Source organism: Bos javanicus, chromosome 9 (genome assembly GCF_032452875.1).
Source record: "Bos javanicus breed banteng chromosome 9, ARS-OSU_banteng_1.0, whole genome shotgun sequence".
NCBI classification, from domain to species: Eukaryota; Metazoa; Chordata; class Mammalia; order Artiodactyla; family Bovidae; genus Bos; species Bos javanicus.
In genome coordinates, this window is record NC_083876.1 from 37,754,202 (window position 1) to 37,773,737 (window position 19,536).

The 19,536-nt window shown below is 38.8% G+C and overlaps 1 long non-coding RNA gene across 1 annotated transcript in view; it reads right to left on the minus strand.

Annotated features, from left to right (window-relative positions):
• Positions 1–19,536, minus strand: part of LOC133253830 (uncharacterized) — a 321,191-nt gene that overhangs the window by 166,618 nt on the left and 135,037 nt on the right. The window contains exon 2 of the long non-coding RNA XR_009738468.1: positions 6,879–7,017. This is a non-coding gene — a long non-coding RNA (uncharacterized LOC133253830). The remainder of the gene's footprint in view (positions 1–6,878; positions 7,018–19,536) is intronic.

Genomic DNA, 19,536 nt, shown 5'->3' on the forward strand with positions numbered 1-19,536 from the left:
TTATATCTATGAGGTAACAAGCTATTTCATGTGTAGTGAATCTCTGGAGGGAAAGCTTTAGGCAATCAGGTGTTGCCTTGAGTATTATGGTTTTAGAAAAATTACAATGGAAGCAGTGGAGATGGGATATGAGTGGAGGTGATATTTGGAGGTGATATATGGAGGAGATATTTAACAAGTGGTAATTCACCTTGCTGAAAACTCAAAACCCCATTAGAGATTTCCACAAAGTTTCACACTCCTAACGATCCTAACATTTTATGCTGAGGGAAAAGTTCTTATTTAGGTGTTTGACAGTAGAGCATTGAAAGGTCATTTGTCAGCAGGGTCACTAGGCTGTGGAACTTGTTAGGAAAGCTTGATACTGCTTTGTCCCACGCTGTTGCTGTCTAACGTCTCACAGGCAGCTAGCAAGAGCAATTAGGCAAATTCTGGTTTAGCTGAGATTGACCCCTTTCAATATTTTGAAATATGCATAAGTGCCTGTCAAAGCATATCAACTGACTGTATTAATGATACAAGGAGATGCTCCTGGCAATAATCCCTACCTCCTGCAGAGGACTGAGATTTAAGGTTAACTCACCCTTCTACTACAGGTTTGCCAGGAGAAAGGTTACAGAAGGAGGTGGCAGACTGATATTGGAAAGCCTGCTATTCAACCATACGCTATTACCATCTCTGCATTTACTCTACCCTGTGTATGGTCTTATGATTATTAAAACTATGATCATAAAATTACGTTAATGCCCTTTCCACAACTGAGCTACCGATATGCTATCTCATATGTTTTAATGTGTTTTATTTTAAAATATAAAATCACAAGATTGCAAAGCGTAATCTCTGAAAGTCACTTCACTTTTACTTTTAATATCGCTTTGTATGGCCAAATATTTCATATAGAAATGGGAAAGTATGTATTGCATGCACAATGGAGCATCTTTCAAAAGATACAATCAGATGTTCATAACATCTCTGATTCTTTAGGGAAAAAATCCTATTTCACCTAAAATTTGAAAATATATGATAATGATTTATGAATTTAAGATCATTTATACTCTATGGCATTGTTAGGTCTCTGATTATATGCCTAAATTTTCACATGCCTTTAAAAGAACTAACATATATGCTCTTATTCATTTATTCAAGAAATATTTATGAAGGTCAGTATGTTTCACAAAAATATGTACAAAAAACTAAATAAGATGGAATGGGCCTTTGATCCCCAGAATTTAAAATATTAGTCAGAATTAGTGGATTGACCTTGAATAACTCAATATATTTAAGTACAACTTTTTCCTTTGGGTGAATCACTCTAACTTCAAAGGAACTCTCTTTAATACCAGTATATTGAAAGAAGTCTAAGCTACAATTTCATAACAAATGTCACCTTATTTTTAGAGAGCTAGGTTGCTAACTAAAAAAGGTACTCAAAACAATCCTAGAAAATGAGCATGTACATACAAATATATACACAGTTCAATGCAAACCCTACAGTTGCTAAAACAGTTAATGCTAAATGTTCTTAGACTACTATATTAATTTTCTTATTAAAACAATTACTTGGATTTTCATTTAAAAATTATGTCCTAGGACAATCTCCTAAGTATTATGATTCAGCAGGTTAACTGTGCATCCCAGAAATAAACATTATCAACCAACCTAATGATTCAGATGCTCCATGCTGTACATGTGCAGAAACATTGCCTTAAATGAATTGTGTTGATTATTACACATCAGAACCAGGCTACAGGACTTTCATTTCTTTCTATAAATACTTATCTGCTAAGGAACTTTTCTCCCATAATAAAAAACAAAACAAACATTAAAAAAACACCCTGGCAAATAGATATAAAACAGTGATATTTAGATGTTGCAAGCAGGCAACATGATTCTTCAGAAAAGGGAAACAAATGAAATGAACCCTATAATTATGCCAGCTTACTTCGTGGAAGTAGTTCTCAGAACTCAAAGCAGGTAAGGGGAACTTAAGCCACAGAGGGTTAACAGAGAAACTGCAGTTTGGGAGACCTGAGATAGCTAGAAACTGTGGCACACACTGCAAGAGGACAGGGAGATGGAGAGAGAAAGAGGAGGGGGTGGGCATGGATTTATGCAGAGCTGTTCCCTCTAGTTTCTGAACACATGTAGGATACAATTCACTTCAGTTCAGTTGCTCAGTCATGTCCAATTCTTTGCAACCCCATGAACTGCAGCATGCCAGGCCTCCCTGTCCATCACCAACTCCCACAGTCCACCCAAACTCATGTCCATTGTGTCAGTGATGCCATCCAATCATCTCATCCTCTGTCGTCCCCTTCTCCTCCTGCCCCCAATCTTTCCCAGCATTAGGGACTTTTCAGATGAGTCAGCTCTTCGCCTCAGGTGGCCAAAGTACTGGAGTTTCAGCTTCAACATCAGTCCTTCCAATGAACACCCAGGACTCATCTCTTTTAGGATGGATGGGTTGGATCTCCTTGCAGTCCAAGGGACTCTCAAGAGTCTTCTCCAACACCACAGTTCAAAAGCATCAATTCTTCTGCACTCAGCTTTCCTTATAGTCCAATTCTCACGTTCAAACATAACGACTGGAAAAACCATAGCCTTGACTAGACGGACCTTTGTTGACATTGCCTCTGCTTTTTAATATGCTGTCTAGGCTGGTCATAACTTTCCTTCCAAGGAGCAGGCGTCATTTAATTTCATGGTTGCAGTCACCATCTGCAGTGATTTTGGAGCCCCCAAAAATAAAGTCTGACACTGTTTCCACTGATTCCCCATCTATTTGCCATGAAGTGATGGGACTGGATGCCATGATCTTCGTTTTCTGAATGGTGAGTTTTAAGCCAACTTTTTCACTCTCCTCTTTCACTTTCATCAACAGGCTCTTTAGTTCTTCTTCACTTTCTTCCATAAGGGTGGTGTCATCTGCATATCTGAGGTTATTAATATGTCTCCCAGCAATCTTGATTCCAGCTTGTGCTTCTTCCAGCCCAGCATTTCTCATGATATACTCTGTGTATAAGTTAAATAAGCAGGGTGACAATATACAGCCTTGACATACTCCTTTACCTATTTGGAACCAGTCTGTTGTTCCATGTCCAGTTCTAACTGTTGCTTCCAGATCTGCATATAGGTTTCTCAAGAGGCAGGTCAGGTGGTCTGGTATACCCATCTCTTTCAGAATTTTCCACAGTTTATTGTGATCCACACCATCAAAGTCTTTGGCATAGTCAATAAAACAGAAATAGATGCTTCTCTGGAACTCTCTTGCTTTTTCCATGATCCAGCAGATGTTGGCAATTTGATTTCTGGTTCATCTTAGACTCACTTAGACTGGGGAAAAATACCAGGCATAAGGCTGAATGCTCACTGAGAGTTTAAAACATTTTATATTTCCAATCAGAATGGGAAAAATTCATTAAATACTCACAGAATATTGAGTAGAATCAGAAAAAGGTACCACTTTAAGAATGAGCTAAGCCTGAGACTAATGACTTATTTGGATCAATCCTAAGTACGTTTTGAAGAAAACTGTGAAAAGATAAACATGTTCTCAAACAGTTCAACTGAATGCTAGAAAAAAAAAATCAATGCTCTTCAAAGGCATACAACAAAGTCTAGCACCTAATGACATAAAATTCATTAGGTAGGACATTCAAACAAAATTCCAAGGCATACAAAGAAGCAGGAAAATGTGACCCATAAGAAAAATAAGTGTCAATTAATACAAATAAGCCTACAAAAAAGGACAGATTGTGGACTTGCATGCCAAACACTATAAAACAGAAATTACAAATGTTATAAATATACTCAGGAGTGTAAGGGCTTCCCTAGAGGCTCAGCAGTAAAGTATCTACCTACAATACCGGAGACGTGGTTCGATCTTTCGCTCCGGAAGATCCCCTGAAGAAGGGCAGGAAAACCCATTCCTGTATTCTTATTAGGAAAATCCCATGGACAGAGGAGCCTAGAGGGCTACAGTCCATGGGGTTGCAAAGAATTGGACATGACTGAAGCGGCATGCATTCAGGAGTGTAAAGGAAAACTTTAAAATGATGGCGAGAAACACAAAAGATGTAAAAAAGAAAACAATGGAACTACTGGCAATAAAAATACAAATAAAAATGAAACTACTTAACTGAATAGGATTGATAGCATATGAAACACTGCAAAAGAAAATATCAGTGAACTTGAAAAAATAGCAATATGAGATATATTAAAATAAAGTTCAGAGATAAATACACTGAAAAAACAAATGGATCATCAGCAACAGGTTGGACAATATCAAGCTGTCTAGCATATATAATTCAAACCACAGAATCATGGAGAGAGAGGGTGGTGAATGGTGTGAGAAGACAGAATAAAAATTTGAAAAAATAATCAAAACTGATAAAAACTATAAACTAAGATCCAAGAAGCTCAAAAAATTGCAAGAAGAAAAATGATAAAGATGCACACTCTAAAACACTAAAGATATTCTTAAAATGGTGACAAAAAGATCTTAAAAACAGCCAGAGAAGTATTACACACAGAAGACCAAAGATATAACAAACGTATTTTCAGAAACTATGCAAACCAGATGGGAAATGGCATCTTTATATTACTGAAGGAAAAAAAAATCAATCCTCAACTGTCTACACAAGGAAAATATTATTTCACAAATGAAGACAAATTAAAGACTTTTCAGGAAAGAAAAAAATAAAGCTGAGCATTATTTCTGTCATTAGACTCTCTACAGGCAGGAAGAGGGAGATAACAGATGGGATCTGAATCTTTATAAAGGAGTGAGTAGTGCCAGATGACTAGCTGTTAAAGGCAAAAATAATAGCAGTGTGCTGTGGGGTTTATAACTTCGGTTCAGTTCAGTCACTCAGTTGTGTCCAACTCTTTGCGACCCCGTGGACTGCAGCACACCAGGCTTCCCTGTCCATCACCAACTCCCAGAGCTTGCTCAAACATGTCCATCGAGTCAGTGACACCATCCAACCATCTCATCCTTTGTCATCCCCTTCTCCTCCTGCCTTCGATCTTTCCCAGCATCAGGGACTTTTCAAATGAAGTCAGTTGTTTGTATCAGGTGGCCAAAGTATTGGAGTTTCAGCTTCAGCATCAGTCCTTCCAAAGAACACCCAGGACTGATCACCTTTAGAATGGACTGGTTGGATCTCCTTGCAGTCCAAGGGACTCTCAAGAGTCTTCTCCAACACCACGGTTCATAAGCATCAATTCTTCTGCACTCAGCACTCTCACATCCGTACATGACTACTGGAACAACCATAAGCCTTAACTAGACAGATCTTTGTTGGCAAAGTAATATCTCTGCTTTTTAATGTGCTGTCTAGGTTGGTCATAGCTTTTCTTCCAAGGAGTAAGTGTCTTTTAATTTCATGGCTGAAATCACCATCTGCAGTGATTTTGGAGCCCAAAAAAATAAAGTCTGTCACTGTTTCCATTGTTTCCACATCTGTTTGCCATGAAGTGATGGGACCAGATGCCATGATCTTAGTTTTCTGAATATTGAGTTTTAAGCCAACTTTTTCACTCTCCTCTTTCACCTTCATCAAGAGGCTTTTTCATTCTTCACTTTCTGCCATAAGAGTGGTGTCATCTGCATATCTGAGGTTATTGATATTTCTCCCGGCAATCTTGATTTCAGCTTGTGCTTCATCCAGTCCAGCATTTCACATGATGTACTCTTCATATAATTTAAATAAGCAGGGTGACAATATACAGCCTTGACATACTCCTTTTCCTATTTGGAACCAGTCTGTTGTTCCATGTCCAGTTCTAACTGTTGCTTCTTGACCTGCACACAGATTTCTCAGGAGGAAGGTCAGGTGGTCTGGTATTTCCATCTCTTTAAGAATTTTCCACAGTTTGTTTATATCTTATGTAGAACTAAAATGTATGACTATGTTAGCATGAGGGCAGGGAGAATAGGAATAGAAGTTCTTTAATACTGGATGGGAAGTGATACAATGCTAGTTAAAGTGATAGTGATAAGCTAAAGGTATATACTGTGAAACCCACAGACAAAACTAGAACAAAACAACATATGCTAGTAAGCAAATAGTGGAAATAAAATGTAATCAAAAAATAACATTCATGCAAAAGAAGCTAAAAAAAGAGAAAGAATATCCAAAGAATAAATAAAACACCAAGATGGTAGATTTAAAACTAAACATATCAAAAATCACATTAGATTTCTGTGATCTAATACTTCAATCAAAAGATAGATATTGTCAATGTGGATACTATATGAAGTCTGCATAAAGCCCATATTAAGGATAGAAATACAAGTAAGTTAAAAGTAAGAGGATTCAGAAATATACACCATGCAAAAATTAATTTTAAAAAGCTTCAGAACAGAAAGTAACCCCTTGATTCCAGACAAGATGGCAGAGTAAAAGGACCTGAGTTCACCTCCTCTCCCCAATATAACAAAATCACAACTAACAGCTGAACAACCATCAAATGAAAGGCTGGAACCTACCAAACAGGATATTTTACATTTGGAGACAAGGAAGAAGTCACAGGGAGATGGAGTGAGAGTTCTGAGACCCACATCAGACTCCTCAGCCAGAGTGTCTGGCAATGTCACTGATGAAGATAAAGGCAAAAAATTCTCAACAAAATACTAGTAAACTGAATTCAACAAGATATTAAAAGGATCATACATCATGATCAAGTCATATTTATCTCAGAGATGCAAGGATTCTTCAATATATGCAAGTTAGCATGATGCACTACATTAACATACTGAAGAATAAAAACCATGTCATCTCAATAGATATAGCAAGAGCTTTAAGACAAAATTTAACATCTATTTACGATTAAAAAAAAAAACTCTCCAGAAAGTGAGCATAGAGGGAACTTACCTCAACATAACAAAGGCTATGTATGGCAGAGTCACAAATAATGTCATTCTCAACGTTGAAAAGTGAAAGCATTCTAAGAACAGGAACAAGACCAGGATGTCCGCCGTTGCCACTTTTATTCAACATAGTTCTGGAAGCCCTAGCCGTGGCAATCAGAGAGGAAAAATCAATAAAAGGGATCAAAATGGGAAAAGAAGTAGTAAAACTGCTACTATTTGCAGATGGCATGATACTATACATAGAAAATCCTAAAAATGCTATCATAAAACTCCTAGAACTTATCAATAAATTTGGTAAATTGTCAGGATACAAAATTAATATGCAGAAATCTCTAGCATTTCTATATAAAAAATGAAATATTAGAAAGAGAAATTAAAGAAACAATCCTACTTATCATCATATAAAACAGAATAAAATACTTAGGAATAAATCTATCTAGGGAGGAAAAAGACCTGTACTCTGAAAACTATAAGATGCTGATAAAAGAAATCAAATATGATACAGATACAAATATGATACCATGTCCTTGGATTAGAAGAATCAATATTGCCAAACAACTATCCTATTCAAGGCAATTCAATGCAATCCCTATCCTATCAAAATACCAATGACATTTTCACAGAACTAAAACAAACAAACAAAAAAATTAAATTTGTATGAAAACACAAAAGATCCAGAATATCCAAGGCAATCCTGAGAAAGAAAAAAACAGAGCTGGAGGAATCAGGCTCCAAAACTTCAGACTATACTAGAAAGCTAAAGTCACAAAGACAGTATGGTATTGGCGCAAAAATATAAATACAGATCAACGATACAGGATAGAAAGCCCAGAAATAAACCCACGCTTCTACTGTCACCTAATCTATGACAAATTAGGCAAGAATATACAATGAAGAAAAGATAGTCTTTGCAATAAGTGTTGCTAGAAAAATTGGAAATAACATGTAAAGATGAAATGAGAACATTCTCTAACACCATACCCCAAAATAAACTCAAAATGGAGGAAAGACCTAAATATAAAACCGGACACTATAAAAATCTTAGAGGAAAACATAGGCAGAACACTGACAAAAATCTCAGCAATATGTTTTTGGATTCACCTCCTGGAGCACTGATAATAAACAAAAATAAACAAATGGAATCTAAGTAAGCTTAAAAACTTTTTCAAGGCAAAGAAAACCACAAATAAAATTTAAAAAATATAACATATATAATGTGAGAAGGTATTTGCAAGCAAAATAACTGACACAGGGTGGATCTCCAAAAATATATAAACAGCTCCTTCAATTCAATATCAAAAAAGCAAACAACCCAATCAGAAAATGGGCAGAAGATCTGAACACAAGAATCTGAAGATTCTTCTCCAATGAATACACACAGATGGCCAAGAGGAACATGAAAAGATGCTCAATGTTAGTAATTATATAAGAAATACAAATCAAAACTACAATGACATATCACCTCACACTGGTCAAAATGGACATTATCAAAAAGCCTAAAAACTGTAAATGCTAGAAAGGGTGTAGAGAAAAAGGAACACTCCTACACTGTAGCACATGTGCATGCTGAGTCATGTCTGACTCTTGTGACCTTTTGGCCTGTAGCCCACCAGGATCCTCTGTCCATGGGATTTCCCAGGCAAGAATACTGGAGTGGGTTGCCATTTCCTTTGCTAGGGGATCTTCCTGACCCAGGGATTGAACCTACATCTCCTGCATCTCCTGCACAGTAGACGGATTCTTTACCACTGAGCCATCAAGGTGGGAATGTAAACTGGTGGAGCCACTATGGAAAGCAGTATGGAGGTTCCTTAAAAAACTGACAATAGAACTGCCATATGATCCAACAATCTCTCTCCTGGCATATATCTTGAGAAAGACATACTTCGAAAACACGCATGCACCACAATTTTTACTGCAGCATTATTTACAGTAGATTTAAAAATCAAACCATGTACCTGCCAGAGACACTCAGAGGGCACAAACAAAACATTGTGCACACCCAGACCCAGGGAAAGAAGCAGTGACTCCACAAGACTCTGAGCCAGACCTGCCTTTGAGTGTGTGAGTGTCTCCTGTGGAGGCATGGGTCAGCAGTGGCCTGCCACAAGGACAGAGGCTCTGGCTGCAGCAGAGCAGTCCTGGGAGGTGCAGCATGTGTCATAAGTCCTCTTGGAGGAGGTCACCATTAGCCCCACTAAAGAGCCACCAACCAGGCAACTCAGAAACTTGAGGATAATTATACCAAAGAAGTTTTCACACTGATGCTAAAGTTCTAGGGCCCACAACAGATTCCCAACCTGGGGATCCAACACAGAGACTGAGAACTCCCAGAGAATTTGAGTTTGAAGGCCAGTGGGATTTGATAACAGAAATTCCACAGGACTGGGGAAACAGAGACTATTGGAGGACACAAACAAAAGCTTATGTGCACCAGGACCCAGGACAAAGGAGTAATGACCCCACAAGAGACTGAGCCAGACTTTCCTGTGAGTGTTCAGGAGTCTCCAGCAGAGATATGGGTCGACAGTGGCCTGCCACAGGGTCAGGGACACTGACTGCAGTAATACTGGGAGGCATGTCACGCTGGCATAAGTTCTTTTGGAAGAGGTCACCATTATCCCTACCATAGACCAAACTACAGGGAGGGAAACAGTGCACCCATCAGCAGAAAATTGGATTAAATACTTACTGTGCATGGCCTTGGGCACCAGAGCAAGGCACAGTTTTCCCCACAGCCAGTCCCTCCCATCAGAAAGTTCCCACAAGACTCATCCTCATCCATCAGAGAACAAACAGAATGAAAACCACAATCAAAGAAAACTAACCAAACTGATCACATAGATCACAGCCTTGTCTAAGTCAATGAAACTATGAGTCATGCTAAGTAGGACCACCCAAGATGGACCAGTCATTGTGGAGGGTTCTGATAAAACTTGGTCCAGTGGAAAAAGGAATGGCAAACCACGTCAGCATTCTTGCCTTGAGAATCCCATAAATAATATAAAAGGCAAAAACATACAACACTGAAAGATGAACTTCCCAGGTCAGTAGGTACCCAAAATGCCACTGGAGAAGAGCAGAGAAATAGCTCTAGAAGAAATGGACTGAGCCAAAGCAGAAACAACACTCAGTTGTGGGTATGTCTGGTGGTGAAAGTAAAGTCTGATGCTCTAAAGAATAATACTGCATAGGAACCTGGAATGTTAGGTCCATGAATCAAGGTAAATTGGAAGTGGTCAAACAGGAGATGGCAAGAGTAAACATTGATACTTTAGAAATCAGTGAAATAAAATGAACAGAAACGGGCTAATTTTATTCAGATGACCATTATATCCACCACTGTGGGCAAGAATCCCTTAGAAACAATGGGGTAGCCCTAATACTCAACAAAAGAGTCCAAAATGTAGTACTTGAGTGCAATCTCAAAAACAACAGAATGATCTTGGTTCAATTCCAAGGCAAACTATTCAATATCACAGTAATCCAAGGCTATGCCCCAACCACTAATGCCAAAGAAGCTGAAGTTGATTTGTTCTATGAAGACCTACAAGACCTCCTAGAACTAACACCAAAAAAGATGTACTTATCATTCATCACAGGGGACTGGAATGCAAAAGTAGGAAGTCAAGAGATACCTGGAGTAACAGGCAAGTTTGGCCTTGGAATACAAAATGAAGCAGGGCAAAGGCTAACGGAGTTTGCCAAGAGAACACAGTGGTCATAGAAAACACCCTCTTCCAACAACACAAGAGACAACTCTACATATGGACATCACCAGATGGTCACTACCAACATCAGATTATTATATTATTTGCATCCGAAGATGGAGAAGTACTATACAGTCAACAAAAACAAGACCTGGTGCTGACTATGGTTCATATCATGAGCTCCTTATTGCAAAATTCAGACGTTATATTGAAAAAGTAGGGAAAACCAGTAGGCCATTCAACTATGACCTAAATCAAATCCCTTATGATTATACAGTGGAAGTGATAAACAGACCCAAGGGATTAGATCTGATAAACAGAGTACCTGAAGAACTATGGACAGAGGTTTGTAACACTGTACAGGAGGCAGTGATCAAATCACCCAAAGAAAAAGAAATGAAAAAAGGTAAAATGGTTGTCTGAGGAGGCCTTACAAATAGCTGAGAAGAGGAGAGAAGTGAAACACAAAGGAGAAAAGGAAAGATATACCCATCCGAATGCAGAGTTCCGAAGAATAGCAAGGAGAGATAAGAAAGTTTTCCTAAGTGAACAATGCAAAGAAATATGAGAAACCAATAAAATGGAAAAGAGTAGAGATCTCTTCAAGAAAATTAGAGATACCAAGGGAAAATTTCATGCAAAGATGGGCACAATAAAGGATGGAAACGGTATGGGCCTAACAGAAGCAGAATAAATTAGGAAGAGGTGGCAAGAATACACAGAAGAACTGTAAGAAAAAGACCTAAATGAATCAGATAGCCACCATGGTGTGATCAGTCACCTAGAGCCAGACATCCTGGAGTGCAAAGTCAAGTGAGCCTTAGGAAGCATCATTACGAACAAAGCTAGTGGAGGTGATGGAATTTCAGATGAGCTATATCAAGTCCTACGAGATGATACTGTTGTAGTGCTGCACTCAGTATGCCAGCAAAACTGGAAAACTCAGCAGTGGCCACAAGACTGGAAAAGGTCAGTTTTCATTCTGGTCACAAAGAAGGATGATGCCAAAGAATGTTCAAACTTCCAAACAATTGCACTCATTTCACATGCTAGCATGGTCATGAGCAAAATCCTCCAAGGGCTTCAACCAAGAACTCCTAGATGTTCAAGCTGGATTTGGAAAAGGCAGAGAAACCTAGATCAACCTGCCAACATTCATTGGATTATAGAAAAAGCATAAGAATTCCAGAAAAACATCTACTTCTGCTTCATTGACTACACTAAAGCCTTTGACTGTATGGATCACAACAAACTTGAAAATTCTGAAAGTGATGGGAATACCAGAACACCTTACCCGTCTCTTGAGAAGCCTGTAGGTAGGTCAAGAAACAACAGAACAAGACATGGAACAACAGTCTGGTTCAAAATTGGGAAAGGAACACATTAAGACTGTAAACTGTCACCCTGCTTATTTAACATATATGCAGAGTAATCATGCAAAATGCTGGGCTAGATGAAGCACAGCCAGAATCAAGATTGCCGGGAGAAGTATCAATAAACTCAGATATGCAGATGAAATCACCCTTAAAACAGAACAATCCCATACATGACTACTGGAAAAGCCATAGCTTTGACTAGATGGACCTTTGTTGGCAAAGTAATGTCTCTGCTTTTTAATATTCTGTCTAGGTTGGTCATAACTTCTCTTCCAAGGAGCAAGTGTCTTTTAATTTCATGGCTGCCATCACCATATGCAATGATTTTTGAGCCCCCCCCCCATATAAAGTCTTTCACTGTTTCCACTGTTTCCCCATCTATTTGCCATGAAGTGATGGAACCAGATGCCATGATCTTAGTCTTCTGAATGTTGAGTTTTAAGCCAACTTTTTCACTCTCCTCTTTCACTTTCATCAAGAGGCTCTTTCATTCTTCTTCTCTTTCTGCCATAAGGGTGGTGTCATCTGCATATTGAGGTTAATGATATTTCTCCCAGCAATCTTGATTCCAGCTTGTGCCTCATACACCCCAGCGTTTCTCACGATGTACTCTGCATATAAATTAAACAAGCAGGGTGACAATACACAGACTTGATGTTATTCTTTCCCTATTTGGAACCAGTCTGTTGCTCCATGTCCAGTTCTAACTGTTGGTTCCTGACCTGCATCCAGATTTCTCCAGAGGCAGGTCAGGTGGTCTGGTATTCCCATCTCTTTCAGAATTTTCCACAGTTTGTTGTGGTCCATACAGACAAGGTTTTGGCATAGTCAATAAAGCAGAAGTAGATGTTTTTCTGGAACTCTCATATTTTTTCGATAATCAAGGTAGTCATTTCTAAAAGCAATCAGTCCTGAATATTCATTGGAAGGACTGATGCTGAAGCTCCAATACTCTGGCCACCTGATGTGAAGAGCTGACTCACTGCAAAAGACCCTGATACTGGGGGAAAGATTGAAGGCAGGAGGAAAGGGGGATGACAGAGGACAAGATGGTTGGATGGCATCACTAAGTTTGAGCAAGCTCCAGGAGATGGTGAAGGACAGGGAAGCCCAGCGTGCTGCAATCCATGAGGTCAAAAAGAGTCCGACATGACTGAGCCCACTAACAACAACATTTACAGTAGCCAATTATGCCAGCAACCTAAATGTCCATTGACAGAGGAATGGATAAAAAGATGTGGTGCCTGTCTACAATGAAGTATCACTTAGCCATAAGAGAGAATAAAATAACGTCATCTGCAGCAAGATGGATGGACCTAGACATTATCATACTAAGTGAAGTAAATCAGAGAAAGACGTATCATGTGATATCACGCATATGTGGAATCTAATTTTTTTAAATGATACAAGTGAACTTATTTACAAAACAGAAACAGACTCATAGATTTCAGAAATAAACTTATGGTTACTAAAGGGCAAGGTAGGATAAATTAGTCTGGGATTAACATGTACACATTATTATATATAAAACAGACAACCAACAAGGCCTTACTTATAGTACCATATGCTTGGCCCTACTCAGTATGCTGCAGTAACCTACATGGGTATCACAATAAAAATTAGACAATACTGTACAGTGTATCAAAATGAAAACATCAACTCTTTTGGCTCACATCGAAAAAAGTACTTAGAGGCAAATTCACAGTGTTAGGTGTTTCCATTAGAAAACAAAAAATGTGCCTAATGAATTATCTTAGTTTTTACTTAAACTAAAAAATCTAGAGAAAATTAAACACAAACCAAGTAGAAGAAAATAAGTAATAAAAATAATAAGTCAATAAAATATAAAGCAGAAGAATAAAGGGAAAAGTTAATGAAAGCAAAAGTTGGTTCTTTAAAAATATCAATAAAGTTGATAAATGTCTATTCGCTGATTAAGGAACAAAAGGACATAAATTAGCCATACATGGAAAAATTAGGGAGTAGTAGGTATACTTCCTTTTTGAAAACTAATATTAAAGGAATATTATGAACATTTCTATGCCTGTAAATTTGAAAACTTGAAAGACACAGATTAGAAGTTCACTGAAGAATAAATAGTAATATAGAAAACTATATGTATAAAAAATCAAATTCTTATTCAAAAGCCTTCATACAGAGCAAAACCAAAATCTGAGATAACACAATAATGAAAAGAGAATATCTGGCATAGTTTTTGTTCTTTAGTTATCACAGCCTAACCTACCTTAATCTTACTAAGATAATAGCCATAATACACTAGACCGTGGAGATCTCTGGCCTCTGGAAGATTAAAGGGTAGCAAGACAGAACTCTAACCTGAGAAAGCTGTTTAGCCTCTGGCTGATGTCACAGTTTAGCAAAATGAGAGCAATCAAAGCACCATGCTTAAAGGTGGTCAGTTTCAGGAACTCTTACCAGACTTATATGTGCTGTGTGCTGAGTCACTCACTCGTGTCCGACTCTGTGCAGCCTCATGGAGCCCACTGGGCTCCTCTGTCCATGGGGATTCTCCAGGCCAGAATATTGGAGCAGGTTGCCATGCCCTCCTCCAGGAGATCCTCCCAACCTAGGAATTGAACCCAGGTCTCCAGCATCGCAGGCTGATTCTTTGCCATCTGAGCCACCAGGGAAGCCCAAGAATACTGGAGTGGGTAGCCTATCCCTTCTCCACAGGAGCTTCCTGACTCAGGAATTGAACTGGGGTCTCCTGCATTGCAGGCTGGTTCTTTACCAGCTGAGCTACCCAGGAAGCCTTGCAAGTATGAGCTCAGTACATACTGTACATGAATCTGGCTGGGGTCTTAGTCAGAGGTTGGCTTTCTGAAACCCCTCATTTCTGTTTTTGAGAGATTCTGTTTCCCATTTTAAGCTGAATTTGTCAGGGATAAAAATCACTAGTGAAATTGTAGAGTGGGCCCGTTTGCTGCTTGTGAGCTTAACTGCTCCAGGAGTCACCCCAAAGTCACTTCAGCCTGTCTTACGTGTCTCAGATTATACCTCTGGCAATCTAAGACCACCATGGCTGCCCAGGTCGCTGAATGACCAGTTCTTAACTGCCACCCTCAGATGAGCAGTATTTTAATTAATGAGTGGGTTTCCCTATGGGACCACTGCACGGTAAGATCCTGCATGCCACAAAAATTTTAACTGATGAATTAGTTGATCATTACACACACACACACACACACACACACACACACACAGCCCTGATAGTCTTCTAAACGGTTCTTGCTGCTGTTGCTGCTGCTAAGTCGCTTCAATCGTGTTCAACTCTATGCGACCCCATGGACTGCAGCCTACCAGGCTACTCCGTCCATGGGATTCTCCAGGCAAGAACACTGGAGTGGGTTGCCATTTCCTTCACCAAAACGGTTCTTACAGATCATCATCTCACAAAATGGGCCAAGCATTTATCCCTAGAGAAGCCAAGCCACCCCTAAGTTCTAACTGGATGGCGGGGACCTGGGACAGGACCGTCACTTGAAGGCAGGTCTCTGGAAACAGCACTGCTCCCCGCACCAGACCTGTTGCCCCCTCCCCTGTTTACAGCCTTGCCAAGGACCACCCCCGCCAGCCCTCTCAGTGATCCTTAGACTTCCTCAATCATCTCCCTAATTTCGTGCTTCCCCAGAGTTTTCTTGTATCACCTTTCCACACATAATTTGTGCTTATATACAGTTAAGTACTTATATATACATATATAGTGTGTGTGTGTAGTTAAATATAATATTTATTTATTTCTAGAAATGTCAAGGAGTCCGGTCAATCAAGTGCAAGTCTATTTGTAAGGGGCTGTGGTCTATTTACTCTGCTGCTGCTGCTGCTAAGTCACTTCCGTAGTGTCTGACTCTGTGCGACCCCAGAGACGACAGATCACCAGGCTCCCCCCGTCCCTGGGATTCTCCAGGCAAGAACACTGGAGTGGGTTGCCATTTTCTTCTCCAATGCATGAAAGTGAAAAGTGAAAGTGAAGTCGCTCAGTTGTGACCGACTCTTAGCGACCCCATGGACTGCAGCCTACCAGGCTCCTCTGTCCATGGGATTTTCCAGGCAAGAGTACTGGAGTGGGGTGCCATTGCCTTCTCTGTTATTTACTTTAGTCCTCTGTTAAGAGTATCTCTTCCTTGAAGGTAAATGAAACATAGACAAATTCCTACCTACACACTCCCTTTTCCTGACTTCTGTGTAAACACATCCTTTTTTCAAATGTTACTATCACCAAAAAAAAAATGGCAGTTTCCTCTTACTGTCAAAATGGACTATGCTTTTCCCATCCTTTTTTCAACTTGGAATTATGAAGACATTTAAAGTAATTTCTGCAGAGAATTCATATCATCCTATATGTTAATTTTACTATTCCAGTTTTTACAGACTAATGCCTTATTGTTCCGTCATTCAATAAATATTTATTGGGCACCTACTATGTATCAAGCATGACTCTACGTGATGGGAACAGAGTGAATAGGCTGAAATTCCCACTAAGAAAACTTATATTCTAAAGAGGGAGGCAGACAAGAAACAAGCATGTAAATTCAGTACTGGAGAGTGCTATAAAGCACTTTAGTAATTAATCTTTCACCATCCCAAATATTTTGTTTGCATTGGATTTTGGGTTTTTTTAGTTTTTCTACAATCCTGTAATAGAAATGAAAGATACATTTATAAACTTTAGGAATATTAACACATTCAAGAAAAACAGTGGATGTTACTTGTACTTTAAAATAGTCAATTGTGCTATAAAAATTGATCGACTATCTAACATTTGTTGGGGATGCAATACATTTAAAAATACCATACAGTAAGCTTATCTTTTTCTTCAAAATATATGTGAGCTAAAAAGCATTCTATAAATAGAGTAATAATTAACACATTGCACATATTTAAATTCAGAACACTTACAGAAGTGCTTTCACAGCTCCAAAGCTGTTCCTGTGGATGAAACACCTAGGGAAGATGCGGTTGAGTGTGGCCATATTGCTTCTTATTCCTAGTTTTACTGTGCTATAGATAAATTCAAAGGGAGTTTAGAAATAGCAAAGCTGCTATGCCATGCTGATTTCTCCAGGAAACAAGATTCATTTCAATCAAGCATGACTTTCAGGACAGGCAGTATCTGGATGATAAGAAATCATATCACTAAAATATCTGCTAGAAAATGATAGGTTAGTAAGTAGTCCTATATCAAATGGCAAACTATATCTTTCTTTACATTGAAGTATAGTTGACTTACAATATTGTATTAGTTTCAGGCATATAGCAAAATGATCCAGTTACACATATATGTGTGTGTATGTGTGTGTGTATATACATATATATATATTCTTTTTCCAATTTTTTACATTATACTCTATTGTAAGATATTGAATATATATAGTTCCCTGTCCTATACAGTAAATTCTTGTTGTTGGTAAAACTATATCTTAAACCACAAAGAAATATAAAGGATGGATCACTATGCATCCTAGTTCAGTTCAGTTCAGTCACTCAGTCGTGTCCAACTCTTTGCGACCCCATAAATCGCAGCATGCCAGGCCTCCCTGTCCATTACCAACTCCAGGAGTTCACTCAGACTCATGTCCATCAAGACAGTGATGCCATCCAGCCATCTCATCCTCTGTCATCCCCTTCTCCTCCTGCCCCCAATCCCTCCCAGCATCAGAGTCTTTTCCAATCAGTCAACTCTTCGCATGAGGTGGCCAAAGTACTGGAGTTTCAGCTTTAGCATCATTCCTTCCAAAGAAATATCAGGGCCGATCTCCTTCAGAAAGGACTGGTTGGATCTCCTTGCGGTCCAAGGGACTCTCAAGAGTCTTCTCCAACACCACAGTTCAAAAGCATCAATTCTTCGGCACTCAGCCTTCTTCACAGTCCAAATTTCACATCCATACATGACCACAGGGAAAACCATAGCCTTGACTAGATGGACCTTTCTTGGCAAAGTAATGTCTCTGCTTTTGAACATGCTATCTAGGTTGGTCATAACTTTCCTTCCAAGGAGTAAGCGTCTTTTAATTTCATGGCTACAGTCACCATCTGCAGTGATTTTGGAGTCCAAAAAAATAAAGTCTGCCACTGTTTCCACTGTTTCCCCATCTATTTCCCATGAAGTGATAGGACCGGGTGCCATGATCTTCGTGTTCTGAATGTTGAGCTTTAGGCCAACTTTTTCACTCTCCACTTTCACTTTCAAGAGGCTTTTTAGTTCCTCTTCACTGTCTGCCATAAGGGTGGTATCATCTGCATATCTGAGGTTATTGATATTTCTCCCGGCAATCTTGATTCCAGCTTGTGTTTCTTCCAGTCCAGCGTTTCTCATGATGTACTCTGCATATAAGTTAAATAAGCAGGGTGACAATATACAGCCTTGACGTACTCTTTTTCCTATTTGGAACCAGTCTGTTGTTCCATGTCCAGTTTTAACTGTTGCTTCCTGACCTGCATCCAGATTTCTCCAGAGGCAGGTCAGGTGGTCTGGTATTCCCATCTCTTGAAGAATTTTCCACAGTTTATTGTGATCCACAGGGACCTCTTAAATGACTGCTAGATTGTTATTGTATTCTCTAAATATCTTGCAAGGTGTAACTTCTGACTTCTCTGAAACAAAACTATTGAGCAACTGATAAGCTGTTAGGCATGCATTACAAAGCAGGAGAAGGAAAGGAGAAAATGTTTCACTTTTTCAAGAAACAGAAAATGTTAGCCCAGATCTAATGGTGAGTGTCTAAATCTGAATGTACCTTTAAATCACAGCTTTGATTCTGTGTCCCCTCAAAGCACAGGGAATCTGGTAATTTTTCTTTCTTTTTCCTCACACTTTTTTAAAAATGACAGAACAAAGAGTTAACATGAGCCAACTCAGGGAAAATAGTAACATGTCTAAGGAGAAAAGATAATCTTCTCAGGAAGTTAGAGGAAGAACCAGCAGAGAAAAGAGTGAATGATGCCAAATTAAGATGGAGAGTCAGATATAAATAAAAGCGTCCATTATTCCAGGGTTTGACAGATGTTTTCTGTAAAGAACCAGTAGTAAATATTTTAGGCTTTGCAGGCCATATGGTCTTGGTTGCACCTAATCAACTAACATTATAGTGTGAGAGCAGACACAGGCAATACCCAAATGTTCCAATAAAGCTTTATTTATAGATGCTAAATTTGAATTTCATATAATCTTCCTGTGTAATAAAACATGATTTTTCTTTTATTTTTTCCCAAACATCTAGAAATGCAAAAATCATTCTTAGCTGACAGGCTATATAATATGCTGCAGACCAAATGTGGCCCATAGTTTTCTAATCCCTATAATATCCTAGGAACATACAAGACTAAGGGCTGCATGAAAATTTCATTTTATGTTACTGCAGACTAAATGGTTTAAATTGATAATACACATGATACTTAATGCACAGTTTTAAAATATGTGATTATGAAAATAAAGTTATATTTCTTACTTGGTTTATTGTGTATATCCAAATTCTTTCATTCCCTTGTGATATTGAATCCAAAAATGAAAGAGCAGTACCTAACTAATAAGTTAACTCCTTGAGAGCCAAAG